The 23444-nt window shown below is 38.2% G+C and overlaps 1 pseudogene; it reads left to right on the top strand.

Annotated features, from left to right (window-relative positions):
* The first annotated feature begins 712 nt into the window (after window positions 1-712).
* On the top strand, window positions 713-1841 carry LOC149183759 (acyl-CoA-binding domain-containing protein 6 pseudogene; annotated as a pseudogene).
* The last annotated feature ends 21603 nt before the right edge of the window (window positions 1842-23444 follow it).

The following is a 23444-nucleotide window of genomic DNA, read 5'->3' on the forward strand; positions in this document are numbered from 1 at the left end:
GGGATCCTATAGCCAAATATGTGGAAGAGTTTTACTCTCTAGTGTTTCAGCTTTTCTATGAAGATCAGAGGCAATTTCAGTGGCAGTGGTCATCACAATATCATTGTGGCTCTAAATTCCGATGCAGTCAAAGAAATCAAACATCAAATAAGACAAATGATTGGCTACATTGGAAATTTCACATTGATTGAGCTGAAGGAAGTTTGAATTGTTAGGGTAGGTAGGTAGGAAAATGCAAATAAGCTCAAGGTTGACTGAGCATTTATTTTTCAGTAGATGTAGATTTCTTTCTCCTACAGTGATCATCAAGTTTAAGCTCGAGGTGAAGGCCCAAGGAGCTGGAAAGGGATGCTTGTCAAGCAAATTTCTGTTTGTCATAAATGGATAAGGCACTGGACCTGCAAGTTCTTAGTGTACCACAAGGGCACACTATCCCAAGTGGAGCCACTGTTATCACTCAAGAAAAAATTTTAAATTTTTCACATCAGTTCAATTGTTTGTCAAAGGCATATAAATCCTGTCTATCAGTTTCACAGCGCAGCATGTTTTAAGTGATTTCGTAGCGCATAATTCATATTTTTCACTAGCTATGCTGCGAAATCGGGGATTTGTCCTAATCCATTGCAGACCTTACCTAGCTGTCATGTTTATCAAAATCCATTTGGTTTGCATCAACAGTTGTCAGCTTATAAGGTTCTTAGTACCCTAGCAAATGGTAGAAGTGGAAAAACCATCCAAGGAATCAGCTTCCCATCACGACAATTATGTTTCTGTTCCTAAAGATACTGCCATTGACAACGGAAGTTTTGTAGAGACACAAGATAAGGATGTTATATTGGAAGGCCTGGGATCAGTTGCTGTTTATGACTAGTGGGTTTCACTGTCAGTAACTGGTCGGCAACCGAAAGCCCGCTATGAGCATGTAGCAGTAGTAGTGCAAGAGAAAATGTATGTCTTTGGTGGAAACCACAATGGACGCTACCTAAATGATATTCAGGTGCTCGATTTGAAATCTTTGACATGGTCCAAAGTGGATACAAAGATGGCATCTGACTCTTCTCAAGAACTTTTATCTCCTTGTGCTAGCCATTGCCTGATTCAATGGGGCAACAAGATTCTAGTTGTTGCTGGACATACCAAGGATCCTTCTGACGTTGTGACAGTTCGATCCTTTGACACAGAATCCTGTACATGGTGTGTACTAAAGTCATATGGAAAAGCTCTGATTGCACGCGGAGGTCAATCTGTCACTCTCGTAGGGTCCAGTTTAATTATGTTTGGCGGTGAAGATTCAAGGAGGAGTCTTCTAAATGATCTGAATATTCTTGACTTGGAAATGATGACTTGGGATGCTGTAGAAGTTGTGGGTACGCCTCCAACACCACGGTCTGATCACACTGCTACAGTACACGCAAATCGGTATCTTTTGATTTTTGGTGGCGGTTCTCATTCCACATGTTTCAATTGTCTTCATGTCCTTGACTTGCAGAGTATGGAATGGTCACGGCCAAAAAATCCAAGGCACTTTGCCCACCCCTCGAGCTGGGCATGCAGGTGTCTCAATTGGTGAAAATTGGTATATCGTAGGTGGAGGTGATAACAAAAGTGGTGTCTCAGAGACCATGGTTTTGAATATGTCTACACTTGTCTGGTCTGTTGTAACCACTGTACAAGGACGAGTGCCACTTGCTAGCGAGGGTCTGAGTTTACTGCCTACTTCAAACAATGGTGAGATTTGTGAAGCCTTCAAGGATGAGCAGAACGTTCATATACTAGATTTTGATGTTGAACAGAGTGAGGCTGCATGGATTCTTGATTTGGGGAATATGATATATGCGTAGGAAAGTCAAGTTTCCGCAGTGATGATTGAACGACAGCAACATGCACACTTGGCATGCATCAGAGCAGGGTAATGAACACATGGCACTTTAAATTGAGGATGCCCGACGGTGATATCGACGGATCCAGCTCTCAACAGGTATATCTTATTGAATGAAGGCCATTAATGAGAGAATCGTTCTGAAGTTGACAAACATCTATAACCAGTTTTGGGGAAAGAGCAACACCACAGCTGCTCGTTTGCCATACTGTAAGGGAAATTTCCTTCCAGATAAGATGGAGGAATTTAAAATGAAGATGGAAGAAGAGAACTGGAATTGAAGAAGAGGAACGTGTTTGACTGTTTCTCAGAAGGATAATCTTGTAATGAAGCAGCTTAATATGCTCATCGAGGGGATTAAACAACATCATATGTCGATTAATTTGCATCCTCGTTGTTCTCACTGTTTCCATGCCTTGGTGAATTCCAAATACTGGGTCTGCAAGATATGCTTGCGGGATTTTCAGATTTGTAATGAATGTTATGAGAAGGATAGAAGATGTGATTTATCTCAAAGGTATGGGGAGGGAAGCAATAAAAATGACAAGAAACATCATTCCAAGCGAAGCTACAATAGCGATCGTGGTCGTTCAAGATTGTGGTCTTAGTTGTATGAGAAATAGAATGTTGGTAGATGTTTGAGCTTCAGGGAACTCTATGTTAGTGCTTGATAAAAATATTGGTGGGAAACTCTTATGTTCAAGATGAGGATGGAAGAGGATGATGTCCTGCGCAATATGCCTGCCAAGCATTCTTGTGGGAAAGGGCACAGTGATTTTTTAGTGAGAGAGTCGTCAGATTGCAGAACTTGCCTGTGCTGATAGTTTCTGGTGCAGAAGATATTTTTGTTCCACTTAAATAATCTCAAACTTCCTAATTCTAGATTAGTACCAATCTCTGGATGTGGGCATTTACCACATGAAGAATGCCCCAAAGCATTATTGGCAGCCTTGTTATCTTTTGTCTCAAGATTGTTCAATGTTTCATCACAACTTGCAGGTATAGTACGAGAAGTAACATGGCATAGGCAGATGATATTTATTTAAATGTTGGGTGTGAGTCCTAAACATCCCTAAGAGGAAGGTATTTCCGAAGGGTAAGTGCAACGCCTGTACACAGTCAAATGGAAACCATTCATACTCTTTGGGCAGCGTATTGCTTTCCACGCAGCAGAACATTGCATATCTACATTATGGGAAGCACTACCTAAGAGACTGTTACATTGAAGGCAATTGCGACTTTATTTTTGGGAATGCTACTGCATTGCTAGAAGTTTGCCACATTCACTGCAAGTCACAAGGTTATATCACTGCACAAAGACGAAAGTCTGCTCAAAGATCAACAGGTTATGTATTATAATGCAGGATGCAGTGATTCCATCCATAAGTGTGTTGGTAAAGCCAGAGATTCTAAGGCACCAAGATGAAGATGTCCGGCTCATTATTGTTAATTGCATTAAAAAGTTGAGGCTATTAACCATGCTCATTTACAGTTTCGTAGCGCGCTACGAAATTGCAAAATTGTTGTAGGTGTTGTTTTTAAAACGCAGGCAAACAGTTTGAAAGAAGAATCAAAAATTTGCAAAGGGAACACCTCAGTGACATGAAAGGGATCCAAGGAAGCTGCTACAGCCATTCAACATATGCCAGGTGTACCTTTAACAAAAGGTGAAATCTTTTAACCTAGGTTTAAGATTTTTGGTTATGAAGCCACTTTATTCTCGGTGATTAGGGTTTTGAAGAAGCTGCATATGAGAAGTTTTGGTTGGCACACCTGTCCATCAAAGAAGCTTCCATCATATCAGAAGCATGGTGATGCCCTATATTCTTGGCTCATTAAAGACTTATAGTTCATGCTGCTGCATATTCGAAGTGATGGGGGACCAGAACCGAAAATTTAGGGATATTCTCAGCCAACACGGAGCAGATTAAAGCCTTCAGTATCCAAAACCAGCATGAAGCATTAATTGCTCATTTCAGCCATCTCAGCCAAACGGAAAGGAAGCCAGGTGTCAAAGCTACAAGGAGGAATCATTCTACGAAGGAGATAGACTTAGAGTTATAATCAAATTAGGACTCTTTAGAATTTCAGTTAGCACTTATTGTATTAAATAGTTTGTTGCAAAGCAGATAGGGGTCATTAGTGACAGTCATCGAGCTCCCCTCATGCTGGAGGAGGAAGCTCTAAGTAGTTAGAAGTATGTTTCTATATATAGAGGAATCATCTATGTAATGAGGGTTGGATGTTTTTGAGAAACAGAGTTTATTTTGGCTTATGTAAGAACTTGTTTTCAGTAATACAAATGACTGCTTTTTCTTCTCAGGATTCATACATTGTTTCAGATGCTCAAGATATATGTGGTTTTGTTTTATCCTTTATGTTTTACAGCTTTATAGATACACAATCACTCAGAATTCACTCTGCTGCTCTGATTTCCTGTGTGTATTTGTAAGTTGAGGTTTATTTGAGAGGTGTCTTGAGTGTTTAAACATTACATGCCCTGACTTATATGAATGAGTGGTTTTATAGTTTGCTGAAATGATGATTAACTCCATGAGCCCAATGGAAATCTTTGTGAGGTCTGTCCAGCCAATTTGTATGTTAAATTTACTTTGCAAGAGTTAGCCATCTCATCAATATTTAAAATCAATAACCCTTTGAGAGAGCCCTCTCAGGTTAAGGAGGCTAAGCCTTAGTCAAAAGTCTGGTTTGAAATAGTTACACAGAGTCTGACTGATTAGCGGCCTTCAGTGCTTGATTTTGTGATAACAGATAGATTCGCAAATGCAAAATCATTTCAAGAATTTGATAATCAGATTCCACATCTTGAAGGGGGGATTCCTATACTAGATCAACCTGTGGAATCTTCTTCTGAAGCACTCTCTCCCCCGCATGAAACTCCAACAACAGATGATACTTTGAGTGATGTGATTGACAGAATTGGGAGACTCAATCTTGATTCAGTCCCAACTCAATCAACGGAGCAACCTGGACCATCTGAGAAAGGTCCCCCAAAGTGGCTGACAAAGACACTTGAAAGTGTTCATCCTGATGAGGTTGGAAAGACAGGAACTAGAAATTCAAACCGACAAAATGGAGGTGATGTAGATGACTTTGATTCACCTATTGATATGGATGTTTCTTATGATTGTGAATTGAATTTGTTTACATATTTTGAACCAACTTCCTTCAAATAAGTTGCTTCTCATGATGAATGGAAAGAAGCAATACAAAAGGAGTATGATGCCTTAATGAAGAATGGCACTTGGAAGCTGGTTGATCCTCCATTGGGAACCAAACCAATTGGCTACAAGTGGGTCTACAAGAACAAGTATAAAGCTGATGGCTCACTTGACAAGCACAAAGCCAGGCTTGTGGAAAAAAGTTTTGCACAGAAGGAAGGGGTCGATTATGAGGAGAATTTTGCCCCCACAGCAAAATGGGCTACCATCCATACACTCTTTGCCCTAGCAGCTCAGAACGGTTGGAAAGTCCATCAAATGGATGTAAAAACTACTTTCTTGAATGGAGATCTAAAAGAGAATGTTTTTATGTCCCAACTTGAAGGATTTGTTGTAAAAGGACATGAACATAAAGTATGCAAACTTGTGAAATCCTTGTATGGCCTCAAACAAGCACCACGAGCCTAGTATGAAAAACTAACTGAGCATCTTCTGAAACTCAATTTCAAACATTATGATCTTGATGATGCAACTTTGCGTGTCAAGAAGGTTGGCAAAAAAATTGTATATCTTGTGGTATATGTAGATGATCTTTTGATGACAGGGAACAATGAGAGCTACATTGCATCCATAAAGAAGGAATTGAGGAAAGGTTTTGAAATGACTGATTTGGGCTATGTTCATTACTATCTTGGTATTGAAGTAACTCAACATCTGAAGTCCATATTCCTTTCTCAAAAGAAGTACATTGGAGATCTGTTGAACAGGTTTGGCAAGACTGAATGCAATCCTTTGACTATTCCAATGGAACAAAAATTAAATCTCACATCCATTGAAATAAAAGAATTTGAGGATGCAACAAAGTATAGACAACTTGTAGGAAGTCTCAACTACCTAACTACTACCATACCAGAAATTTCATTTGTTGTTGGAATCCTCTCCAAGTTTATGTAAAACCCTTGTGAGGGACATTGGTCTACTGCAAAAATAGTTCTAAAGTACTTGAAGGGAACTCAAGACTTTGGAATCAAGTATTCACAGGTGGGCGACTTCAGTTTGATTGGATACTCTGATTCAGACTTCAATGGAGATAAAGAAACTAGGGTATCTACTTTAGGTTATGCTATGAGTCTTGGATCAAGAGCTCTCTCTTGGAGATCACGCAAAAAATCAATTCTAGCAGATTCCACAACAGAGGCAGAATATGTGGCAGTAGCTGAGGCAACAAAAGAAATTGTGTGGCTCAGGAAAATTCTTGAAGATTTGCAGGTAAAACAAGTACAATCAACTCCACTCATAATTGACAATACCTCGGCAACAAAGTTGGCCAAGAACCCAAAGTTCCATGATCGAACGAAGCACATCAATATAAAATATCATCCAATTCGACATCATGTTGAGGCCAAAACAATCCATCTTTGTCATTGTTCCACTAATGAGCAGATTTCAGACATCTTCACAAAAGTTCTTGGAAGAGAAAAGCTTGAAATATTCAGAACGATGATTGGACTCACCAACATCCCTTCAGATTAAGGGGGAGAATGTTGACACCTAATCATAGAGATTGGGTGAACAACTGTAATTAATGTAAATAAATAATAGAGAAAATGGAGAGTCATCAGGAGATGAACTGGACAGTCACTCCCTCTTGTATATAATAATGAACAACCCGAATGAAGAAGATAATTACATTTGAGGAGTTACCTCCTGGTCTGACAAATTTAAAAGGTTACATTGAATATGGAGATTAATATGATTAAATGATAGTGAAACAAAAACTATTCCCTTGAGCTTGAATCCCTACATCAAGTGACAATATATATTTAATTGTTCACTTAAATAACTATGAGATGTAGACCAATGGATTTGTGGGTTTGCGTGGGGTTTAGTCTCTACCATGTCATTGGTTCAAATCTCATAGGGAGAGATTGAGGATGGGAGTATTCTACGAATATATTTTATTGAGAAGATTCCCTTATTGGTGAAGTTTGTTTTTCATAATATGTATTTTATAATGGTTGATTTTCATGATTTTTTTCTTTGGTTTTCATATATATATATATGATTGTCGAGTTTGGTCTATTTGGTAGGTTTTTAAAAAAATAACCATTATTATAAAGGTCAATATACAAATCAATTTAAACTTACACTTTCATCTCCATCTCCTATATGTTTTCATTGTAAATGACAATTTATGCTTTCAATTTTGGAAGAGGGTAACTTGTAATTTGCACAATAGACAGTGGTCAATGATATCGTTCAATGTGGGGACTCTTTCAATATCAAATATGTTTTATTGGAAGATTAAGATTTGGGTTTAGTGAAGAAACATGCGCAAGTATTATTGGCTCCCGTTGTTCAAAATGAAACATGCTCATGAGTCAAAGGTTTTTGGATTTCATACAATTAGGGTGTTGTTTTCTTATGCCCCGTTAACATTTTTAAAACTACACATGCTTTAGGGCTACAATTAAACATGTAAGTTGTTATGGAGTTAGTTCAAGTTTTAAGACCCTAATTCAACATGCAATTTCATGTGAATCATGGGCTATACATTGCATGATTTCACGTGAATCATATTTTTTGAAATGAATTTTACATTTATAGCTTTATATTTGTATAATTAATTATCTTTTGTGTAAAGAAAAATTCTCTCTGTATTAGCAAGGCATCTTTTTAATTTTTTGATGATTGGATATGACCCTAATTCAACATGCAATTTCTTGTGAATCATGGATTATACATTGGGCGATTTCAAGTGAATCTAATTTCTTAAATGCATTTTATGTTTCTAGCTTTATTATTGTATGATTAGTTATCTTTTGTCTAAATAAAAATTGTCATGATTACCTCAATGTATTAGCAAGGCATTTTTATAATTTTTTGATGATTCAATATGTAGAGATATGACCCTATATTCATCTCAGAATTGAGATCCATTACATTTCTGACCAATCTAAGTCCATGATCAATAACAAAAGTAACATGAATTTCACTTCCTACCACGTTGAATGGCATCAGAATGGTTGATGAATGGTTATATAGAGATAACAGAACTATGAATTCTTTATCAATATGCCCTGGAATTTCTATATAAACACTTGCCTATAAATGTGATTTTTTTTTTTTATATAGCCAGCTTGGCTTGCCTTGCAGGGGGGAATGCATCTTTGTGTTGTTAGGGATGTCACCCGGTCCAACAAATAGGAACTTGTGTGTGGGGCAATTTTCATTTCCCTTCATCAAACTATTAGTTGTCTGATTTTCACTTACTTGATCAAATTGTTTGTTGTCTGTTTGTAAAAGGAAATACATCTTACTTCCTCTTTGCCTTGTAAGTGAGAAATCCATGCATTTTCCTTGATCTCTAATTTAATTTAAAATAGAAAAAAAGAAATTATTTTATCTTTATTTTTATTTTTTAGAAACATTGAACCATAGATAACATAACTAACTGAATGACTTGCTATATCTTACTTGCACTTTTAAACTTTTTAAAACACTTTTGTCTAAGTTTTTAAAATTTTATGAAATAATCTACTTATTACTTATTGATCTCAAATTTTAATAAGTTTAAAATAAAATAAATATAAAGAAATATTTTTTAATATTAAAAAACAAAGAAAATATTAATAATAAAATTTTGAGTACTTTTCCTTTTTGGAATTCTGTGAGAAGTCATATTTAGAATGTGTAGATGAACAAGATCACTCTTTTAACATTGTTTATTATTAAAATCATAATTTTATAAATATTTTAGAAAATCAAAAAAATGATTGTGTAGTGTTTTCGAACTATTGTCATGGGAATATAGAAAATGATTGGTATATAATTTTGTAATATTATATTTATTTTCATTTAGTATATGAAATAAACATTTTTTGTTTTTGTTTTTTAAATATTGTATATATACTAATTATAATGAGTAAAATATTATATATATATAAAATTATATTATTAATAATTTGACATCTTTAATTAATAATATTTTTTTCTCATCAAATTATAATTGATAAAAATATCACTAGCCAATGTAAATAGTCTTAAAAAATGTATTGAATTTAGATTCAATCAGAGCTGAACAAGATCTTATAAAGGAACATTCCCATAAAATATATTTCATTGTTAGTAATCCTAGTATTTTTTCTCTCGGAAAAAGTCGTAATTCCCATTACAAGTGAAAATTACATTTTGTATATGCATACGCATTGCTTTAATAGGCTGTGCCTATTCAAAAAATAGAGAGAACTATGATCCTCCACGCAGGGAGTGAGTGAAAATATCAAAAGATAATTATACTATCTGGCCTATTCGCAGAGGGGATATGAAAGTATAGATAACTATTTACAATAAGTTCAAAACATAAGCATCAAATTAAAAGGAAACTGTCTCTTTCCAGTTCTGCTTCAGAGGGCTTCAGGGTCTATGAAAGGCCTGTGATAATGTTGGTAAACAACACCATCCAGTTCCTCGTAGATCAACCAAGTGTCGTCGTTCATGATCGCTGCTTCTTTGGATAAACCGTCAGCAGTGGTGTTCCGCTCCCTGTAAATATGATGACAAATGAAAGAGTAATAAAATGAGACAAGTCTATGAATCTCATCTAGTATATGCTTCAAAGTGTATGCATTGCACATATATTTTTTGTTGATCCAATTTATAGCCAATTTTGAGTCCCCAAAGAGTTTCATATTTGTGCATTGTTTGAGTAAAGTAAATTGGATGAGATTTTTTGCAGTAACAAGCTCAGCATAATTGTTGGTTCCCCTGCCCAAACCCATTTGGATTTTGTAAGAGTGAGATTCTGATAAGTGCAAAACCGCTCCACCACCACAGCCCTATTCCTGAGCTGATCCATCAAAATAGGCCCAAGGAATGGATTTGTCGATGGCCTCAGACTCAATGATCCTTTGCTGGTTTTTTTGGGGCTCTTCAGGAATCATGTGGTAATCTGCTAGAATTATGTTTTGAATGGAGAGCCAATGGGGAGGCTTCTGCTGAAAAATAATATGGTTCCTAGTTATCCATAGCTCCTAGCTGATTAGCAATGGTATATTCCTTTATTTTCCAGAGGAGTCCTTCCTCCAGTTGATCCAAGCTTCCTTAAAATCATTCCCGTGCCATTCAATCCGGATGGTGAGCAATGTAAGGATACCCTTCCATAAATCTTGTGCTATGGGGCAGAGCAGAAAAAGGTGATCCATGTCTTCATTATTACTCTTACATTGATGACACCAAAAGGGTCTAGCAAAGGATCGCTTCATGAGGTTGGCCCCTGTCGGGACCTTATTCTTCAGGATTGACCATAGGAGCACCTTTGATCTGGGGGCTGCTTTGAGCTTCCATATGAGGGTCCACCATGTCTCCAGATCAGGCGAATTTAGGGGATCCAATAGGACCAGGTATCCAAACTTTGGGGCACAGTGACCATGCTTTGCATAGGCCTAGATTAGTTCATCTTCACCTTCAGTTATCCTAATGTGGGCCTCTGTGAGCACTGAGATGAAAAGTCTCCATTCTTGATGCCATTGAGGAGGAAGGTTTAGGGTTGATCCTGGTTTCCAGGTTTGTTGTGCCAATGAGGAGAGCTCATTGTCTGCTATGTGACTGAGGTTGGTAACCCCCTGATCCACCAAGAAGGATCTCATGTCCTCAGGGAGTTTGTGTGCATTACCACAACCCACCCATGGGTCTACCCCAAGGCGAACTAAGGTTCCCGATCGTATTCTCCAAGTCAGACCATTCCTGATCAGGTCCATGGCTTTAGTTACTGCTTTCCAGATATTGGATATGTTCCCATATGATTGATAACCTTGGCGTATCTAATCCAGAGGATTTGAGGGGGTGATGTATTTTGATGTGACCACCTTCGTCCAAAGACTCACATTGGATAGAAGCTGCCATCCCAACTTGGTTTCTAGGGCTTTGGATAAAGAGTTAAGTCTCTTTATCCCCCATCCCCCCCATCGCTTGGGCAATGCCAGGGTCTCCCATCTTGTCCAAGAAAAAATCCTCCCTAATTGATTCCCCTTCCACAGAAACCGACAACAGATCTTCTGCAGCCTGACCAGAATGCCTCTAGGAATCCATGCTAAGGTCATCCAATAAACAAGTGTTGCCTCTAAAACTGCTTTGACCAGAATTAGCCTGCCTACTCTAGAAAGGTACTTATGATACCATATATTCAATCATTTTTCCACCTTTGATATGAGCCATATCCAATCTACAATTTTGTAGCCAAAGGGTTTCAGATGGTACCCTAGATATCTCAGTCCATCTTCAAAGGGGTAAGTAACAAAGGGGAATCTTTGGAGAGCAAAATGTAGTTCGTTTTGATCACATCCATAAGCAGATAGGGTGGATTTGGCTTCATTCAGTACCATTCCGGTGGCTGTTTGTAAAGTGCCCATGACTTGGTGGAGGGCCGTAAGGTCTCCCAGGCTACCATTGAGGAAGATAAGGACATCATCCACACAGAATAAATGTGTCAGAATTACAGAATCCAAAATTTTGATGCCCTTGAGTCTCCCTTGTTTGTCTTCTTCATGGATATATTTGCTGAGGCCTTCCATGATGAGGAGAAACAGTAGAGGGGATAGAGGACATCCTTGTTTGAGCCCCCTCTCAGCATGGAGAAAAGGGGAGGCCGATCCATTTATAAGGACACTATATGGAACATTAGTAATGCAACTCATAATCCACTTAATAAAGGTAAAGGGGAATCCTATTTGAGTTACAAGGATTCAGAGGTAGAGCTAGTTGACTCTATTAAAGGCTTTTGACAGGTCAATCTTCAGAATCATTCCCTTTATTTTCTGGACCTGTACAGAATGTAGGAGTTCTTGAGCTGTGCCTATTGCCTCATGGATTTGTCTATTTTGTAGGAAGGAAAATTGCTCTTGGGAGACATGGAGGGAGAGGATTGGCTTAATGCGGTTGGCTATGATTTTGGCAATAATTTTGTAAATGCAGTTACAGAGGAATATGGGTTTGAAGCCATCAAATGAGGAGGGCTTGTCAGTTTTAGGGATGAGAGTGATGAAAGTGGATTTTAGACTTCCCGGAATTCTCCCTCTTCTTCTGCTTTCCTCTATAATTTGTAGGACATCCATTCCCAACACCTCAAAAAAGGTTGTGTAGAATTCCACAGACCAGCCATCCGGCCCTAGGCTCGTTTTCCTTCATAAGCATCTTTAAAGTAGCTTCCATTTCTCCCAAAGAAAATTCTCCAACAAGCTCATGTTCCATCTCCTGATCGATATACTCTAGGAACAGTTGGGCGGTCCGCATCACTTCCGCAAGAGTAGCATGTGGGGGATATTTGTAGATATTTTGGAAGTGGGAGCATGCTAGGGCAACCAGCTCCCTAAAGGTTTGGACCGATAACCCCTGAGGATCCTTGAGCTCCCAAATGGTGTTAATGGCCTTCCTACCATTTGCATGCTTGTGGAAGAATTTAGTGTTGTCATCCCCCTCTTTTAGCCAGATTACCCTGCTTCATAAACGCCAACTCACTTCTCTGTTTCTTAGTATTTTGGTTCTCTTTTGCAATGAGCCAGAGAATGTGTCCTTTTGCTCTTGTGACCACATGACTCCTCCAGAGGCCTCCTCAAAATCAGAAATGGCTTTTTCAACCTCCTTGAATAACAATTCTTCTGCCTCCTTCTTCCTCTGAGCCCAAGCCTTGGAAATGATTTTCAGCTCCTTCATATTATGGAGGAAGTTTCGAGTTATGTCCCTGGATAAACCTGGGGGGTTTTCCTTCCAGAAATCTGTCACTAGCTTTATGTAATCCAGGTCTTGCAGCTAGGTAGAGTTGAACTTGAAAGGTGCCTTGGTGTTTTCGGGAAAACTAGTGTCCATTTAGAGCTGCTAGTCCCACTAAGACAGGTAGCTATCTTAGAAACAAAAAAGTCAAATTAACTTGTGTTTTCCTTTATGAGAGATAGATGAGAGAGAAGTAGAGAGTACCAACCTCAGTCTTTTTCTTGGCTCCTTGCTTGTTTCCTCTCTCCTTTGATAGAGCTTCACCACTTCTTTCTCACTTGTCCTGCTTCAAAGAACACCTGTAGAGTCAAATCAGCAAAATACCATCAAAGCATAGAGATATATAACCATAAACAATGTAGAATCAAATGTACATTAACCATACAAATGCATACACAAATACAAGATTTAGAAATAAACAAGTATATGGAGGAAAACTCAAATAACTTTATTGATAGAAGTAGTAGAAGAGAGGATTACAACCCAGTTGTCTAATCTAGCATCATCCTCCCAGCATGAAAGCCCTCTTCACCTCATCAAAAGCTAGATCACCCAACAATACAATGTCTCAAAGAGAAACCAACAACACTTCCTTACAAATTACAGAATTCTAGCCTCTGGATCTCTAGCATGAGGGATCCATATATAGATATTTGCAGGGGGGTGAGTCAGCTTCTGGGATTTTGATTAGTTTCATTTCACTGATAGTTCTTGGTTCCACTTCAAGATTTTATGATCTCTTACTCATCCCTGGGCGAATTCAGAGAGGCAAGTGTCATATGAGCAGTTTCTAGAAGATTCTCTGAGTTTCCACCTAGCAAATTGCCTCTGCCATTTGTCTGCTCTCGCTCATCGCACCCTACAGAAGGGCTTTTTAGTATGCATCGCACCCTTTGTGTGTAGCAGGTGAGATGCATCGCACACTCAACATGGAGCAGTCTGTATGGTCCAATTTTGACTAGTTCTGATTAGTTTCTCAGGGAGAACTTCTGGGAATTGATGTAATCAGTTGACCTTGATCCTTTAGGGTATGAAACAAAACTTTTAGGGGTTTGAGAGCCCTTGGTTTATCGACATATGTGATTGGGGTTGCAGTGCCCAAATATGTATATAACAGTTGACCCTAAAGCATGAGGTCGTAAATCTTCTGATGTCGGGTGAAATGCTTTATCATGACGATCCGAGGTTTTCTGAACTAGAAGGTGACCTGTAATAAGATACAATACAATACATTATCTTCATAATATTTTCATGATCTAGCTGAGGCGGGCATTCCCATGCTCAGCTTTATAAATTCATTTTCATGTACATAGGACAGACAACCGTCTGTGTGGCAGACTGATGATTCTGGTAGAGTCATCATCCCTTAGCTTGGATGATTATCTGTGTAGCTATGGAGTACATTTGATGTTTTTATTTTCTTGAATATATCACAGCCCAAATGGATGAAACTAGATCTGGGGTCTTCAAACTCGTTCAATCTTCGCCCGATGTACAAGTCAATCCATGTGAAAAGATGTTCTAGTGTCGAACATGGAAAGACATCGCCTCATTACCAGCCAATGATGTAAGTTGTTAACAAGTGCGAGAGGAAGCACCGATAATGATAATGACCCTCAAGGTATTGCAGTACAATTCATGTGGTGTGAATACATGAGTCGATGTGGAACACCACGTAAAATCGTTTGGTCGAAGGACATTTATGTAACTTGCCATTGAGGCATGCAAGCTTCAAAGTACTGAAAGGGTTGTTCCTAAGTTGACTTCTTGGACAATGAGCTGATGTCGACAAGAAGTGACCCATTGTAGGAGGGCCTTAATGAATCCCACATCTACGACACGAAAAGGAGCTAATGATTTTGTGGAGGTGAAAACGATTTGATGATACAAGGTTTAGGGTGGCGGTCATGAAAGAATGGAGCATGAAGGTATTGCAGCGGATGAGATGTTAGCTGGGTTGGTTAATTCTCTGAATGACATCTCTTGAACATATCGGTGACACTAGAATAGATTGGTAGTGTTAACCCCAAAATGGATGGTACAAAGGACCAATGGTGATATGACCAGTGAACGGAATAACCCAACCCGACTCAATCATGGTGATGGAGTGAAAGTGTCATGTTCAAGACTGACCTACTACCAATGAAGTTCTTCAAGTTTTCTTCCCCTTTTCCCCAGTCATTGCTGACCAGTACCTCTTTATTTTTGTCAAGCTTGAGGAGGATAACATATGCTTGTTCTATAATTTTCCCTTTGGGAAAATTTGTCGCTATGTTTTAGCGAGCCTTGTGATAGTGAAACTCGCTCTTGTCCATATGGACAAGTTTGTCGCTATTGTTTTAACAAGTTTAACGAAAAAGATAACTCAGTCCTTTTTAGTTTTAGAGAGTCTGAAAAGAGATGGAAAGGAAACTCCAGTAGTCCTTTTTCGTAGTATAATCCCTTAAGTCCAAAAAAGTATAAAATAATACGAAAGGGATGACTTTTCGATAATTTTAGCGAGCCGAACAAGACAAGCGCTCGATCTTTTTGTGTAATGATCCCTCAGGTCCAAAAATATTAAAATATAGAGGAGGGATGGCACTTCCAATCACTTTAACGAGCTGGAGAGGCCAATTGCTCGGCAATCTTTTCATATTTTACGAGTCTAAAAAGAGCTTAAAGGAGACTCATTTTTGAGGAACGAGTGATGTTTTCGGATAGCAACTGGTTCCAGGTAAGGTTTGGAACTTTTCAATCACGGCAGTGTAAAGAAGGTGGCTAATAGAATCACTCGTCGTAGCTGTTCCTCAAAAGGGTAAACAATCAAGTGGAGGCATATGGTCTAATAAAAAGGTGGAGGTGACGGTAAGAACACAACCAAGGCTCAAGAGCTGATAGCAATGCGATCACAAAGGTTATTTACCGAAGGTGGGTTCATTTTTTATTGAGCTTGAACTCTGCGGGAACATATGCTCATTGCTAGGTTTATTTTTTAACGAGCTTGAACTTCACGTAAACCTACTCGTTGCTAGGTTTATTTTTTAACGAGCTTGAACTTCACGGAAACGTGCTCGTGATAATAGTCAGAGATGCTCAATTCATCATTAACAGTATGTTCTTTTGACAGTCGTACTCCATGTTCAATTGCTCCATCAAATTGATTATAAATGTAAATACATGCTTGAAAAATGAGTTAAACATAAAAATCTTACTTGAATTACGTGAATAGTAACATAAAAGTAGTTTTTACCTCTCATTTTTACCATTTCATTCAAATTTGGGATTTTTGGAGCTCTGGAGGTGTTTTCCCCCTCGATTTTCATCAGCTGATTCCGGGAGATTCGGTGGACTATTTTTGGCACCGTCTGGACCAGGTAGGAGCTAACCCTGAGCTCTTCAATTGCATTCTTTCCTTTTCTAATTCTGAGCATCTTTTCCTGTTTTTCTGGGCCTCAGGGGTTTGAACATTTCGTTCTCTCCCCATCGCACCTAGTATACATCGAAAGGTGCGATGCATATTGAGCTGGCCATTGGCCAGTCAGTATACATCCCACCCAGCACACAGCTAGAGTGTGAAGGGCGCAAGGAGGAAAGTTTATGCACTGTTTTTCCCCAAGTCAAGATCCTGATTCTTCTCTTGTTTGTTTTTCAGAGATTCATCAGATTAAGATGGTCATCACATGGCGTGAATGCAAGCATGAAGAAGAGGATATGATTGCCTTACATGATCCAGGTACAATCACTGCATTGCAGAACTATGGCTTGCTCAAATTCTTGTCTATCTATCATGAGGCAACAAATCAATATTTTCTCGATGCATGGGATCCTACCAACCAAGTGTTCCAGATTCGAGGTAAATCCATCCCTTTGACAGTTAAGGATATCTACTTCTTGACCGGTTTATCGAGGCATGGTGCCCCTCTCTCTCTATCAGGATCCACCTGTGGGGGTGAATCCGTGAAGGATTATATTCATTGGTTCTATAGAGATGGATCTCAGCCGAACAGGGACAGCAAGATCAATATTTGAGATGTCACTGACCGGTCCTTGAGGACTATTTTATTCACCTTTGCTAGATTGGCTGGTAGTGCGGATTTTCATTTGGCCAATAGATCCTATATGCAATATGCTCTAGAATGCGTTGAACCAAAGGTATTCAACTGGTGTGATGCAGTACTTCCAGTTATAAAAGAACAACTTACCAAGGTGAAGAACAGAAGATCCAAGAACTTTGGTTATGGTTCTATTCTGACCACTTTCGCCTTGGAGAGGATACCACTGATGTAGCCATAGTACATTTCACTCAGACTGCCAGCACCGACAGAACCATGGATGTAGAGATGGGTCAATCTCATGGCCATACACGCTGTTCAGTCATAGATTTCATTATCTGATGCCTTCTTTGAGTGGTTCAACCATCAAGAGATGGTTTTTTCCGAGTACCCATATGTTGGGATGGATTTCCGGGGTGACCCAAATTTGGTGCTGTCGGCTGGCGAGCAATGGGGTGTTATAGGTAAAAATATCTGACCATATCTCTGTTTATTGCTTTTATAATGTTCTTATGTTTTTTAAATGTTATCAAGACTAATCAAACTCGTATGTTTGTGCAGATATTGGACCAGTGCGACAAACAGCGCGCCCGAGGGTAGCAGCTGTCGTTCCAACAAGAGAGGCTGTAGGGAGGGCTATCCTTCGCAATCTGGATGTAGTTGAGACCCTTGCAGTATTGCAGGATCAGATCGAGGGTCTCACCCTTGGTATGCAAGATTTGAGGACCGACGAGTTACTTCTAAGGTTACAGTGCCATACCACTGGCGTGCTAAGTCGATGTACTAGGCTCTTACGTATGATCGCACAAGCAATGACTTGTTATCATCAACACCATTAGTCTAGGGTGCTTCCCTGCATTTTTTAGTTTTTGGGTCATATGACCGATCTTGTCTTGGACACAGAACATTTTGTAAAACACTATAAACAGTTATATATATTTTTTATTTTTAGATCTTTATTTTGGTTAAGTTATATGATCCTGATGCAAATGTTGATTGAAATGATTTTCTTTTATAAATGCTACAAATTTCTATCTAACACATAATTTGCCAATGAATCAATTAATGTGTTTAAGTTTCTAGAAATGTGTTGATATTGAATAGAATCAAACTACCTTTCTAAAATTCTGACCCTTAGGAACATACGATAGATAGCTGGATTCCGAACAGAATAGATGCCAGTAAGTTTCTTATGCCCCGTTAACATTTTTAAAACCACACATGCTTTAGGGCTACAATTAAACATGTAAGTTGTTATGGAGTTAGTTCAAGTTTTAAGACCCTAATTCAACATGCAATTTCATGTGAATCATGGGCTATACATTGCATGATTTCACATGAATCATATTTTTTGAAATGAATTTTACATTTATAGCTTTATTATTGTATAATTAATTGTCTTTTGTGTAAATAAAAATTCTCTCTCTATTAGCAAGGCATCTTTTTAATTTTTTGATGATTGGATATGACCCTAATTCAACATGCAATTTCTTGTGCATCATGCATTATACATTGGACAATTTCAAGTGAATCTAATTTCTTAAATGCATTTGATGTTTCTAGCTTTATTATTGTATGATTAGTTATCTTTTGTCTAATTAAAAATTGTCATGATTACCTCAATGTATTAGCAAGGCATTTTTATAATTTTTTGATGATTCAATATGTAGAGATATGACCCTATATTCATCTCAGCATTGAGATCCATTACATTTCTGGCCAATCTAAGTCCATGATCAATAACAACAGTAACATGACTTTCACTTCCTACCACGCTGAATGGCATCGGAATGGTTGATGAATGGTTATGTAGAGATAATAGAACTATGAATTCTTTATCAATATGCCCTGGAATTTCTATATAAACACTTGCTTGGAAATGTGAATTTTTTATTTTTATTTTTATTTTTTTTATATCCAGCTTGGCTTGCCTTGCAGGGGGGAATGCATCTTTGTGTTGTTAGGGATGTTACCCGGTCCAACAAATAGGAATTTGTGTGTGTGGGGCAATTTTCGTTTCCCTTGATCAAACTATTAATTGTCTGATTTTCACTTACTTGATCAAATTGTTTGTTGTCTGTTTGTGAAAGGAAATACATCTTACTTCCTCTTTGCCTTGTAAGTGAGAAATCCATGCATTTTCCCTGATCTCTACTTTAATTCAAAATAGAAATAAAGAAATTATTTTATCTTTATTTTTATTTTTTAGGAACATTTAACAATAAATAACATCACTGAATGACTTGCTATATCTTACTTGCCTTTTAAACTTTTTAAAGCACTTTTTTCTAAGTTTTTAAAATTTTATGAAATAATCTACTTATTACTTATTGATCTCAAATTTTAATCATTTTAAAATAAAATAAATATTTTTTAATATTAAAAAACAAAGAAAATATTAATAATAAAATTTTGAGTACTTTTCCTTTTTGGAATTCTGTGAGAAGTCATATTTAGAATGTGTAGATGAACAAGATCACTCTTTTAACCTTGTTTTTTATTAAAATCATAATTTTATAAATATTTTAGAAAATCAAAAAAATGATTGTGTAGTGTTTTCAAACTATTGTCATGGGAATATGGAAAATATGGAAAAGAAAATGATTGGTATATAATTTTGTAATATTACATTTATTTTCATTTAGTATATGAAATAAACATCTTCTGTTTTTGTTTTTTAAATATTGTATATATAATAATTATAATGAGTAAAAGATTATATATATATATCTATCTATCTATATATATATATATATCTATATATATATATATATATATATATATATATATATATATATATATATATATATATCTATATATATATATATATATATATATATATATATATATATATATAAATAAGTTTATTTTTAATAATTTGACATCTTTAATTAATAATATTTTTTTCTCATCAAATTATAATTGATAAAAATATCACTGGCCAATGTAAATAGTCTTAAAAAATGTATTGAATTTAGATTCAATCAGAGCTGAACAAGATCTTATAAAGGAACATTCCCATAAAATATATTTCAATGTTAGTAATCCTAGTATTTTTTCTAGTGGAAAAAGTCGTAATTCCCATTATAAGTGAAAATTACATTTTGTATATGCATACGCATTGCTTTAATAGGCTGTGCCTATTCAAAAAATAGAGAGAACTGTGATCCTCCACGCAGGGAGTGAGTGAAAATCTCAAAAGATAATTATACTATCTGGCCTCTTCGCAGAGGGGATATGAAAGTATAGATAACTATTTACAATAAGTTCAAAAAATAAACATCAAAATAAAAGGAAACAGTCTCTTTCCAATTATGCTTCAGAGGGCTTCAGGGTCTATGAAAGGCCTGTGATAATGTTGGTAAACAACACCATCCAGTTCCTCATAGATCAACCAAGTGTCATCGTTCCTGATCATTGCTTCTTTGGATAAACCGTCAACAGTGGTGTTCTGCTCCCTGTAAATATGATGACAAATGAAAGAGTAATAAAATGAGACAAATCTATGAATCTCATCCAGTATATGCTTCAAAGTGTATGCATTGCACATATATTTTTGTTGATCCAATTTATAGCCAATTTTGAGTGCCCGAAGAGTTGCATATTTGTGCATTGTTTGAGTAAAGTAAATTGGATGAGATTTTTTGCAGTAACAAGCTCGGCATAATTGTTGGTTTCCCTACCCAAACCCATTTGGATTTTGTAAGAGTGAGATTCTGATAAGTGCAGAACCGCTCCACCACCACAACCCTCTTCCTGAGCTGATCCATCAAAATAGGCCCAAGGAATGGATTTGTCGATGGCCTCAGACTCAATGATCCTTTGCTGGTTTTTTTGGGGCTCTTCAAGAATCATGTGGTAATCTGCTAGAATTATGTTTTGAATGGAGAGCTAATGGGGAGGCTTCTACTGAAAAATAATATGGTTCCTAGTTATCCATAGCTCCCAGTTGATTAGCATCGGTATATTCCTTTCTTTTCCAGAGGAGTCCTTCCTCTAGTTGATCCAAGCTTCCTTAAAAGCATTCCCGTGCCATTCAATCCAGATGGTGAGCAATGTAAGGATACCCTTTCATAAATCTTGTGCTATGGGGCAGAGCAGAAAAAGGTGATCCATGTCTTCATTATTACTCAGATTACATAGATGACACCAAAAGGGTCCAGCAAAGGATCGCTTCATGAGGTTAGCCCCTGTCGGGACCTTATTCTTTAGGATTGACCACAGGAGCACCTTTGATCTAGGGGCTGCTTTGAGCTTCCATATGAGGGTCCACCATGTCTCCAGATCAGGTGAATTTAGGGGATCCAATAGGACCAGGTATCCAAACTTGGGGGCATAATGACCATGCTTTGCATAGGCCCAGATGAGTTCATCTTCACCTTCAGTTATCCAAATGTGGGCCTCCGTGAGCACTGAGCTGAAAAGTCTCCATTCTTGATGCCATTGAGGAGGAAGGTTTAGGGTTGATCCTGGTTTCCATGTCTGTTGTATCAACGAGGAGCACTCGTTGTCTGCTATGTGACTGAGGTCGGTAACCCCCTGATCTGCCAAGAAGGATCTCATGTCCTCGGGGAGTTTGTGTGCATTACCACAACCCACCCATGGGTCTACCCCAAGGTGAGCTAAGGTTCCCGATCATATTCTCCAAGTCAGACCATTCCTGATCAGGTCCATGGCTTTAGTTACTGCTTTCCAGATATTGGATATGTTCCCATATGATTGATGACCTTGGCATATCTAATCTAGAGGATTTGAGGGGGTGATGTATTTTGATGTGACCACCTTCGTCCAAAGACTCACATTGGATAGAAGCTTCCATCCCAACTTGGCTGCTAGGGCTTTGGATAAAGAGTCAAGTCTCTTTATCCCCCATCCCCCCCATCGCTTGGGCAATGCCAGCGTCTGCCATCTTTTCCAAGAAAAAATCCTCCCTAATTGATTCCCCTTCCACAGAAACCGACAACAGATCTTCTGCAGCTTGACCAGAATGCCTCTAGGAAATCCATTCTAAGGTCATCCAATAGACAAGTGTTGCCTCTAAAATTGCTTTGACCAAAATTAGTCTGCCTAATCTTGAAAGGTACTTATGATACCATATATTCAGTCATTTTTCCACCTTTGAGATGAGCCATATCCAATCTGCAACTTTGTAGCCAAAGGGTTTCAGATGGTACCCTAGATATCTCAGTCCATCTTCAAAGGGGTAAGTAACAAAGGGGAATCTTCGGAGAGCAAAATGTAGTTTGTTTTGATCACATCCATAAGCAGATAGGGTGGATTCGGCTTCATTCAGTACCATTCCGATGGCTGTTTGTAAAGTGCCCATGACTTGGTGGAGGGCCGTAAGGTCTCCCACGCTACCATTGAGGAAGATAAGGACATCATCCACAAAGAAAAAATGTGTCAAAATTACAAAATCCGAAATTTTGATGCCCTTGAGTCTCCCTTGTTTGTGTTCTTCATGGATATATTTGCTGAGGCCTTCCATGATGAGGAGAAACAGTAGAGGGGATAGAGGACATCCTTGTCTGAGCCCCCTCTCAGCATGGAGAAAAGGGGAGGCCGATCCATTTATAAGGACACTATATGGAACATTAGTAATGCAACTCATAATCCACTTAGTAAAGTTACAGGGGAATCCTGTTTGAGTTACAAGGATTTGGAGGTAGAGCTAGTTGACTCTATCAAAGGCTTTTGACAGGTCAATCTTCAGAATCATTCCTTTTATTTTCCGCACCTGGACAGAATGTAGTAGTTCTTGAGCTATGCCTATTGCCTCATGGATTTGTCTATTTTGTAGGAAGGAAAATTGCTCTTGGGAGACATGGAGGGAGAGGATTGGCTTAATGCAGTTGGCTATGATTTTGGCAATAATTTGGTAAATGCAGTTACAGAGGAATATGGGTTTGAAGCCATGATGAGAGTGATGAAAGTGGATTTTAGGCTTCCCGGAATTCTCCCTCTTCTTCTGCTTTCTTCTATAATTTGTAGGAGGTCCATTCCCAACACCTCAAAAAAGGTTGTGTAGAATTCCACAGACCAGCCATCCGTCCCCAGGCTCTTTTCCTTCTTAAGCATCTTTAAAGTAGCTTCCAGTTCTCCCAAAGAAACTTCTCCCACAAGCTCCTGTTCCATCTCCTGATCAACATACCCTAGGAACAGTTGGGCGGTCCGCATCACTTCCGCAAGAGTAGCATTTGGGGGAGACTTTATAGATATTTTGGAAGTGGGAGCATGCTAGGGCAACCAGCTCCCTAAAGGTTTGGACCAATCACCCCTGAGGATCCTTGAGCTCCCAAATGGTGTTAATGGCCTTCCTAGCATTTGCATGTTTGTGGAAGAATTTAGTGTTTTCATCCCCCTCTTTTAGCCAGATTACCCTGCTTCATAAACGCGAACTCACTTCTCTATTTCTTAGTATTTTGGTTCTCTTTTGCAATGAGCCAGAGAATGTGTCCTTTTGCTCTTGCGACCACATGACTCCTCCAGAGGCCTCCTCAAAATCAGAAATGGCTTTTTCAACCTCCTTGAATAACAATTCTTCTGCCTCTTTCTTCCTCTGAGCCCAAGCCTTGGAAATGA

This window comes from Pinus tabuliformis, chromosome 3_2, assembly GCF_031772625.1.
Source record: "Pinus tabuliformis cultivar Carrire ecotype Pingquan chromosome 3_2, CPIR1, whole genome shotgun sequence".
NCBI lineage: Eukaryota > Viridiplantae > Streptophyta > Pinopsida > Pinales > Pinaceae > Pinus > Pinus tabuliformis.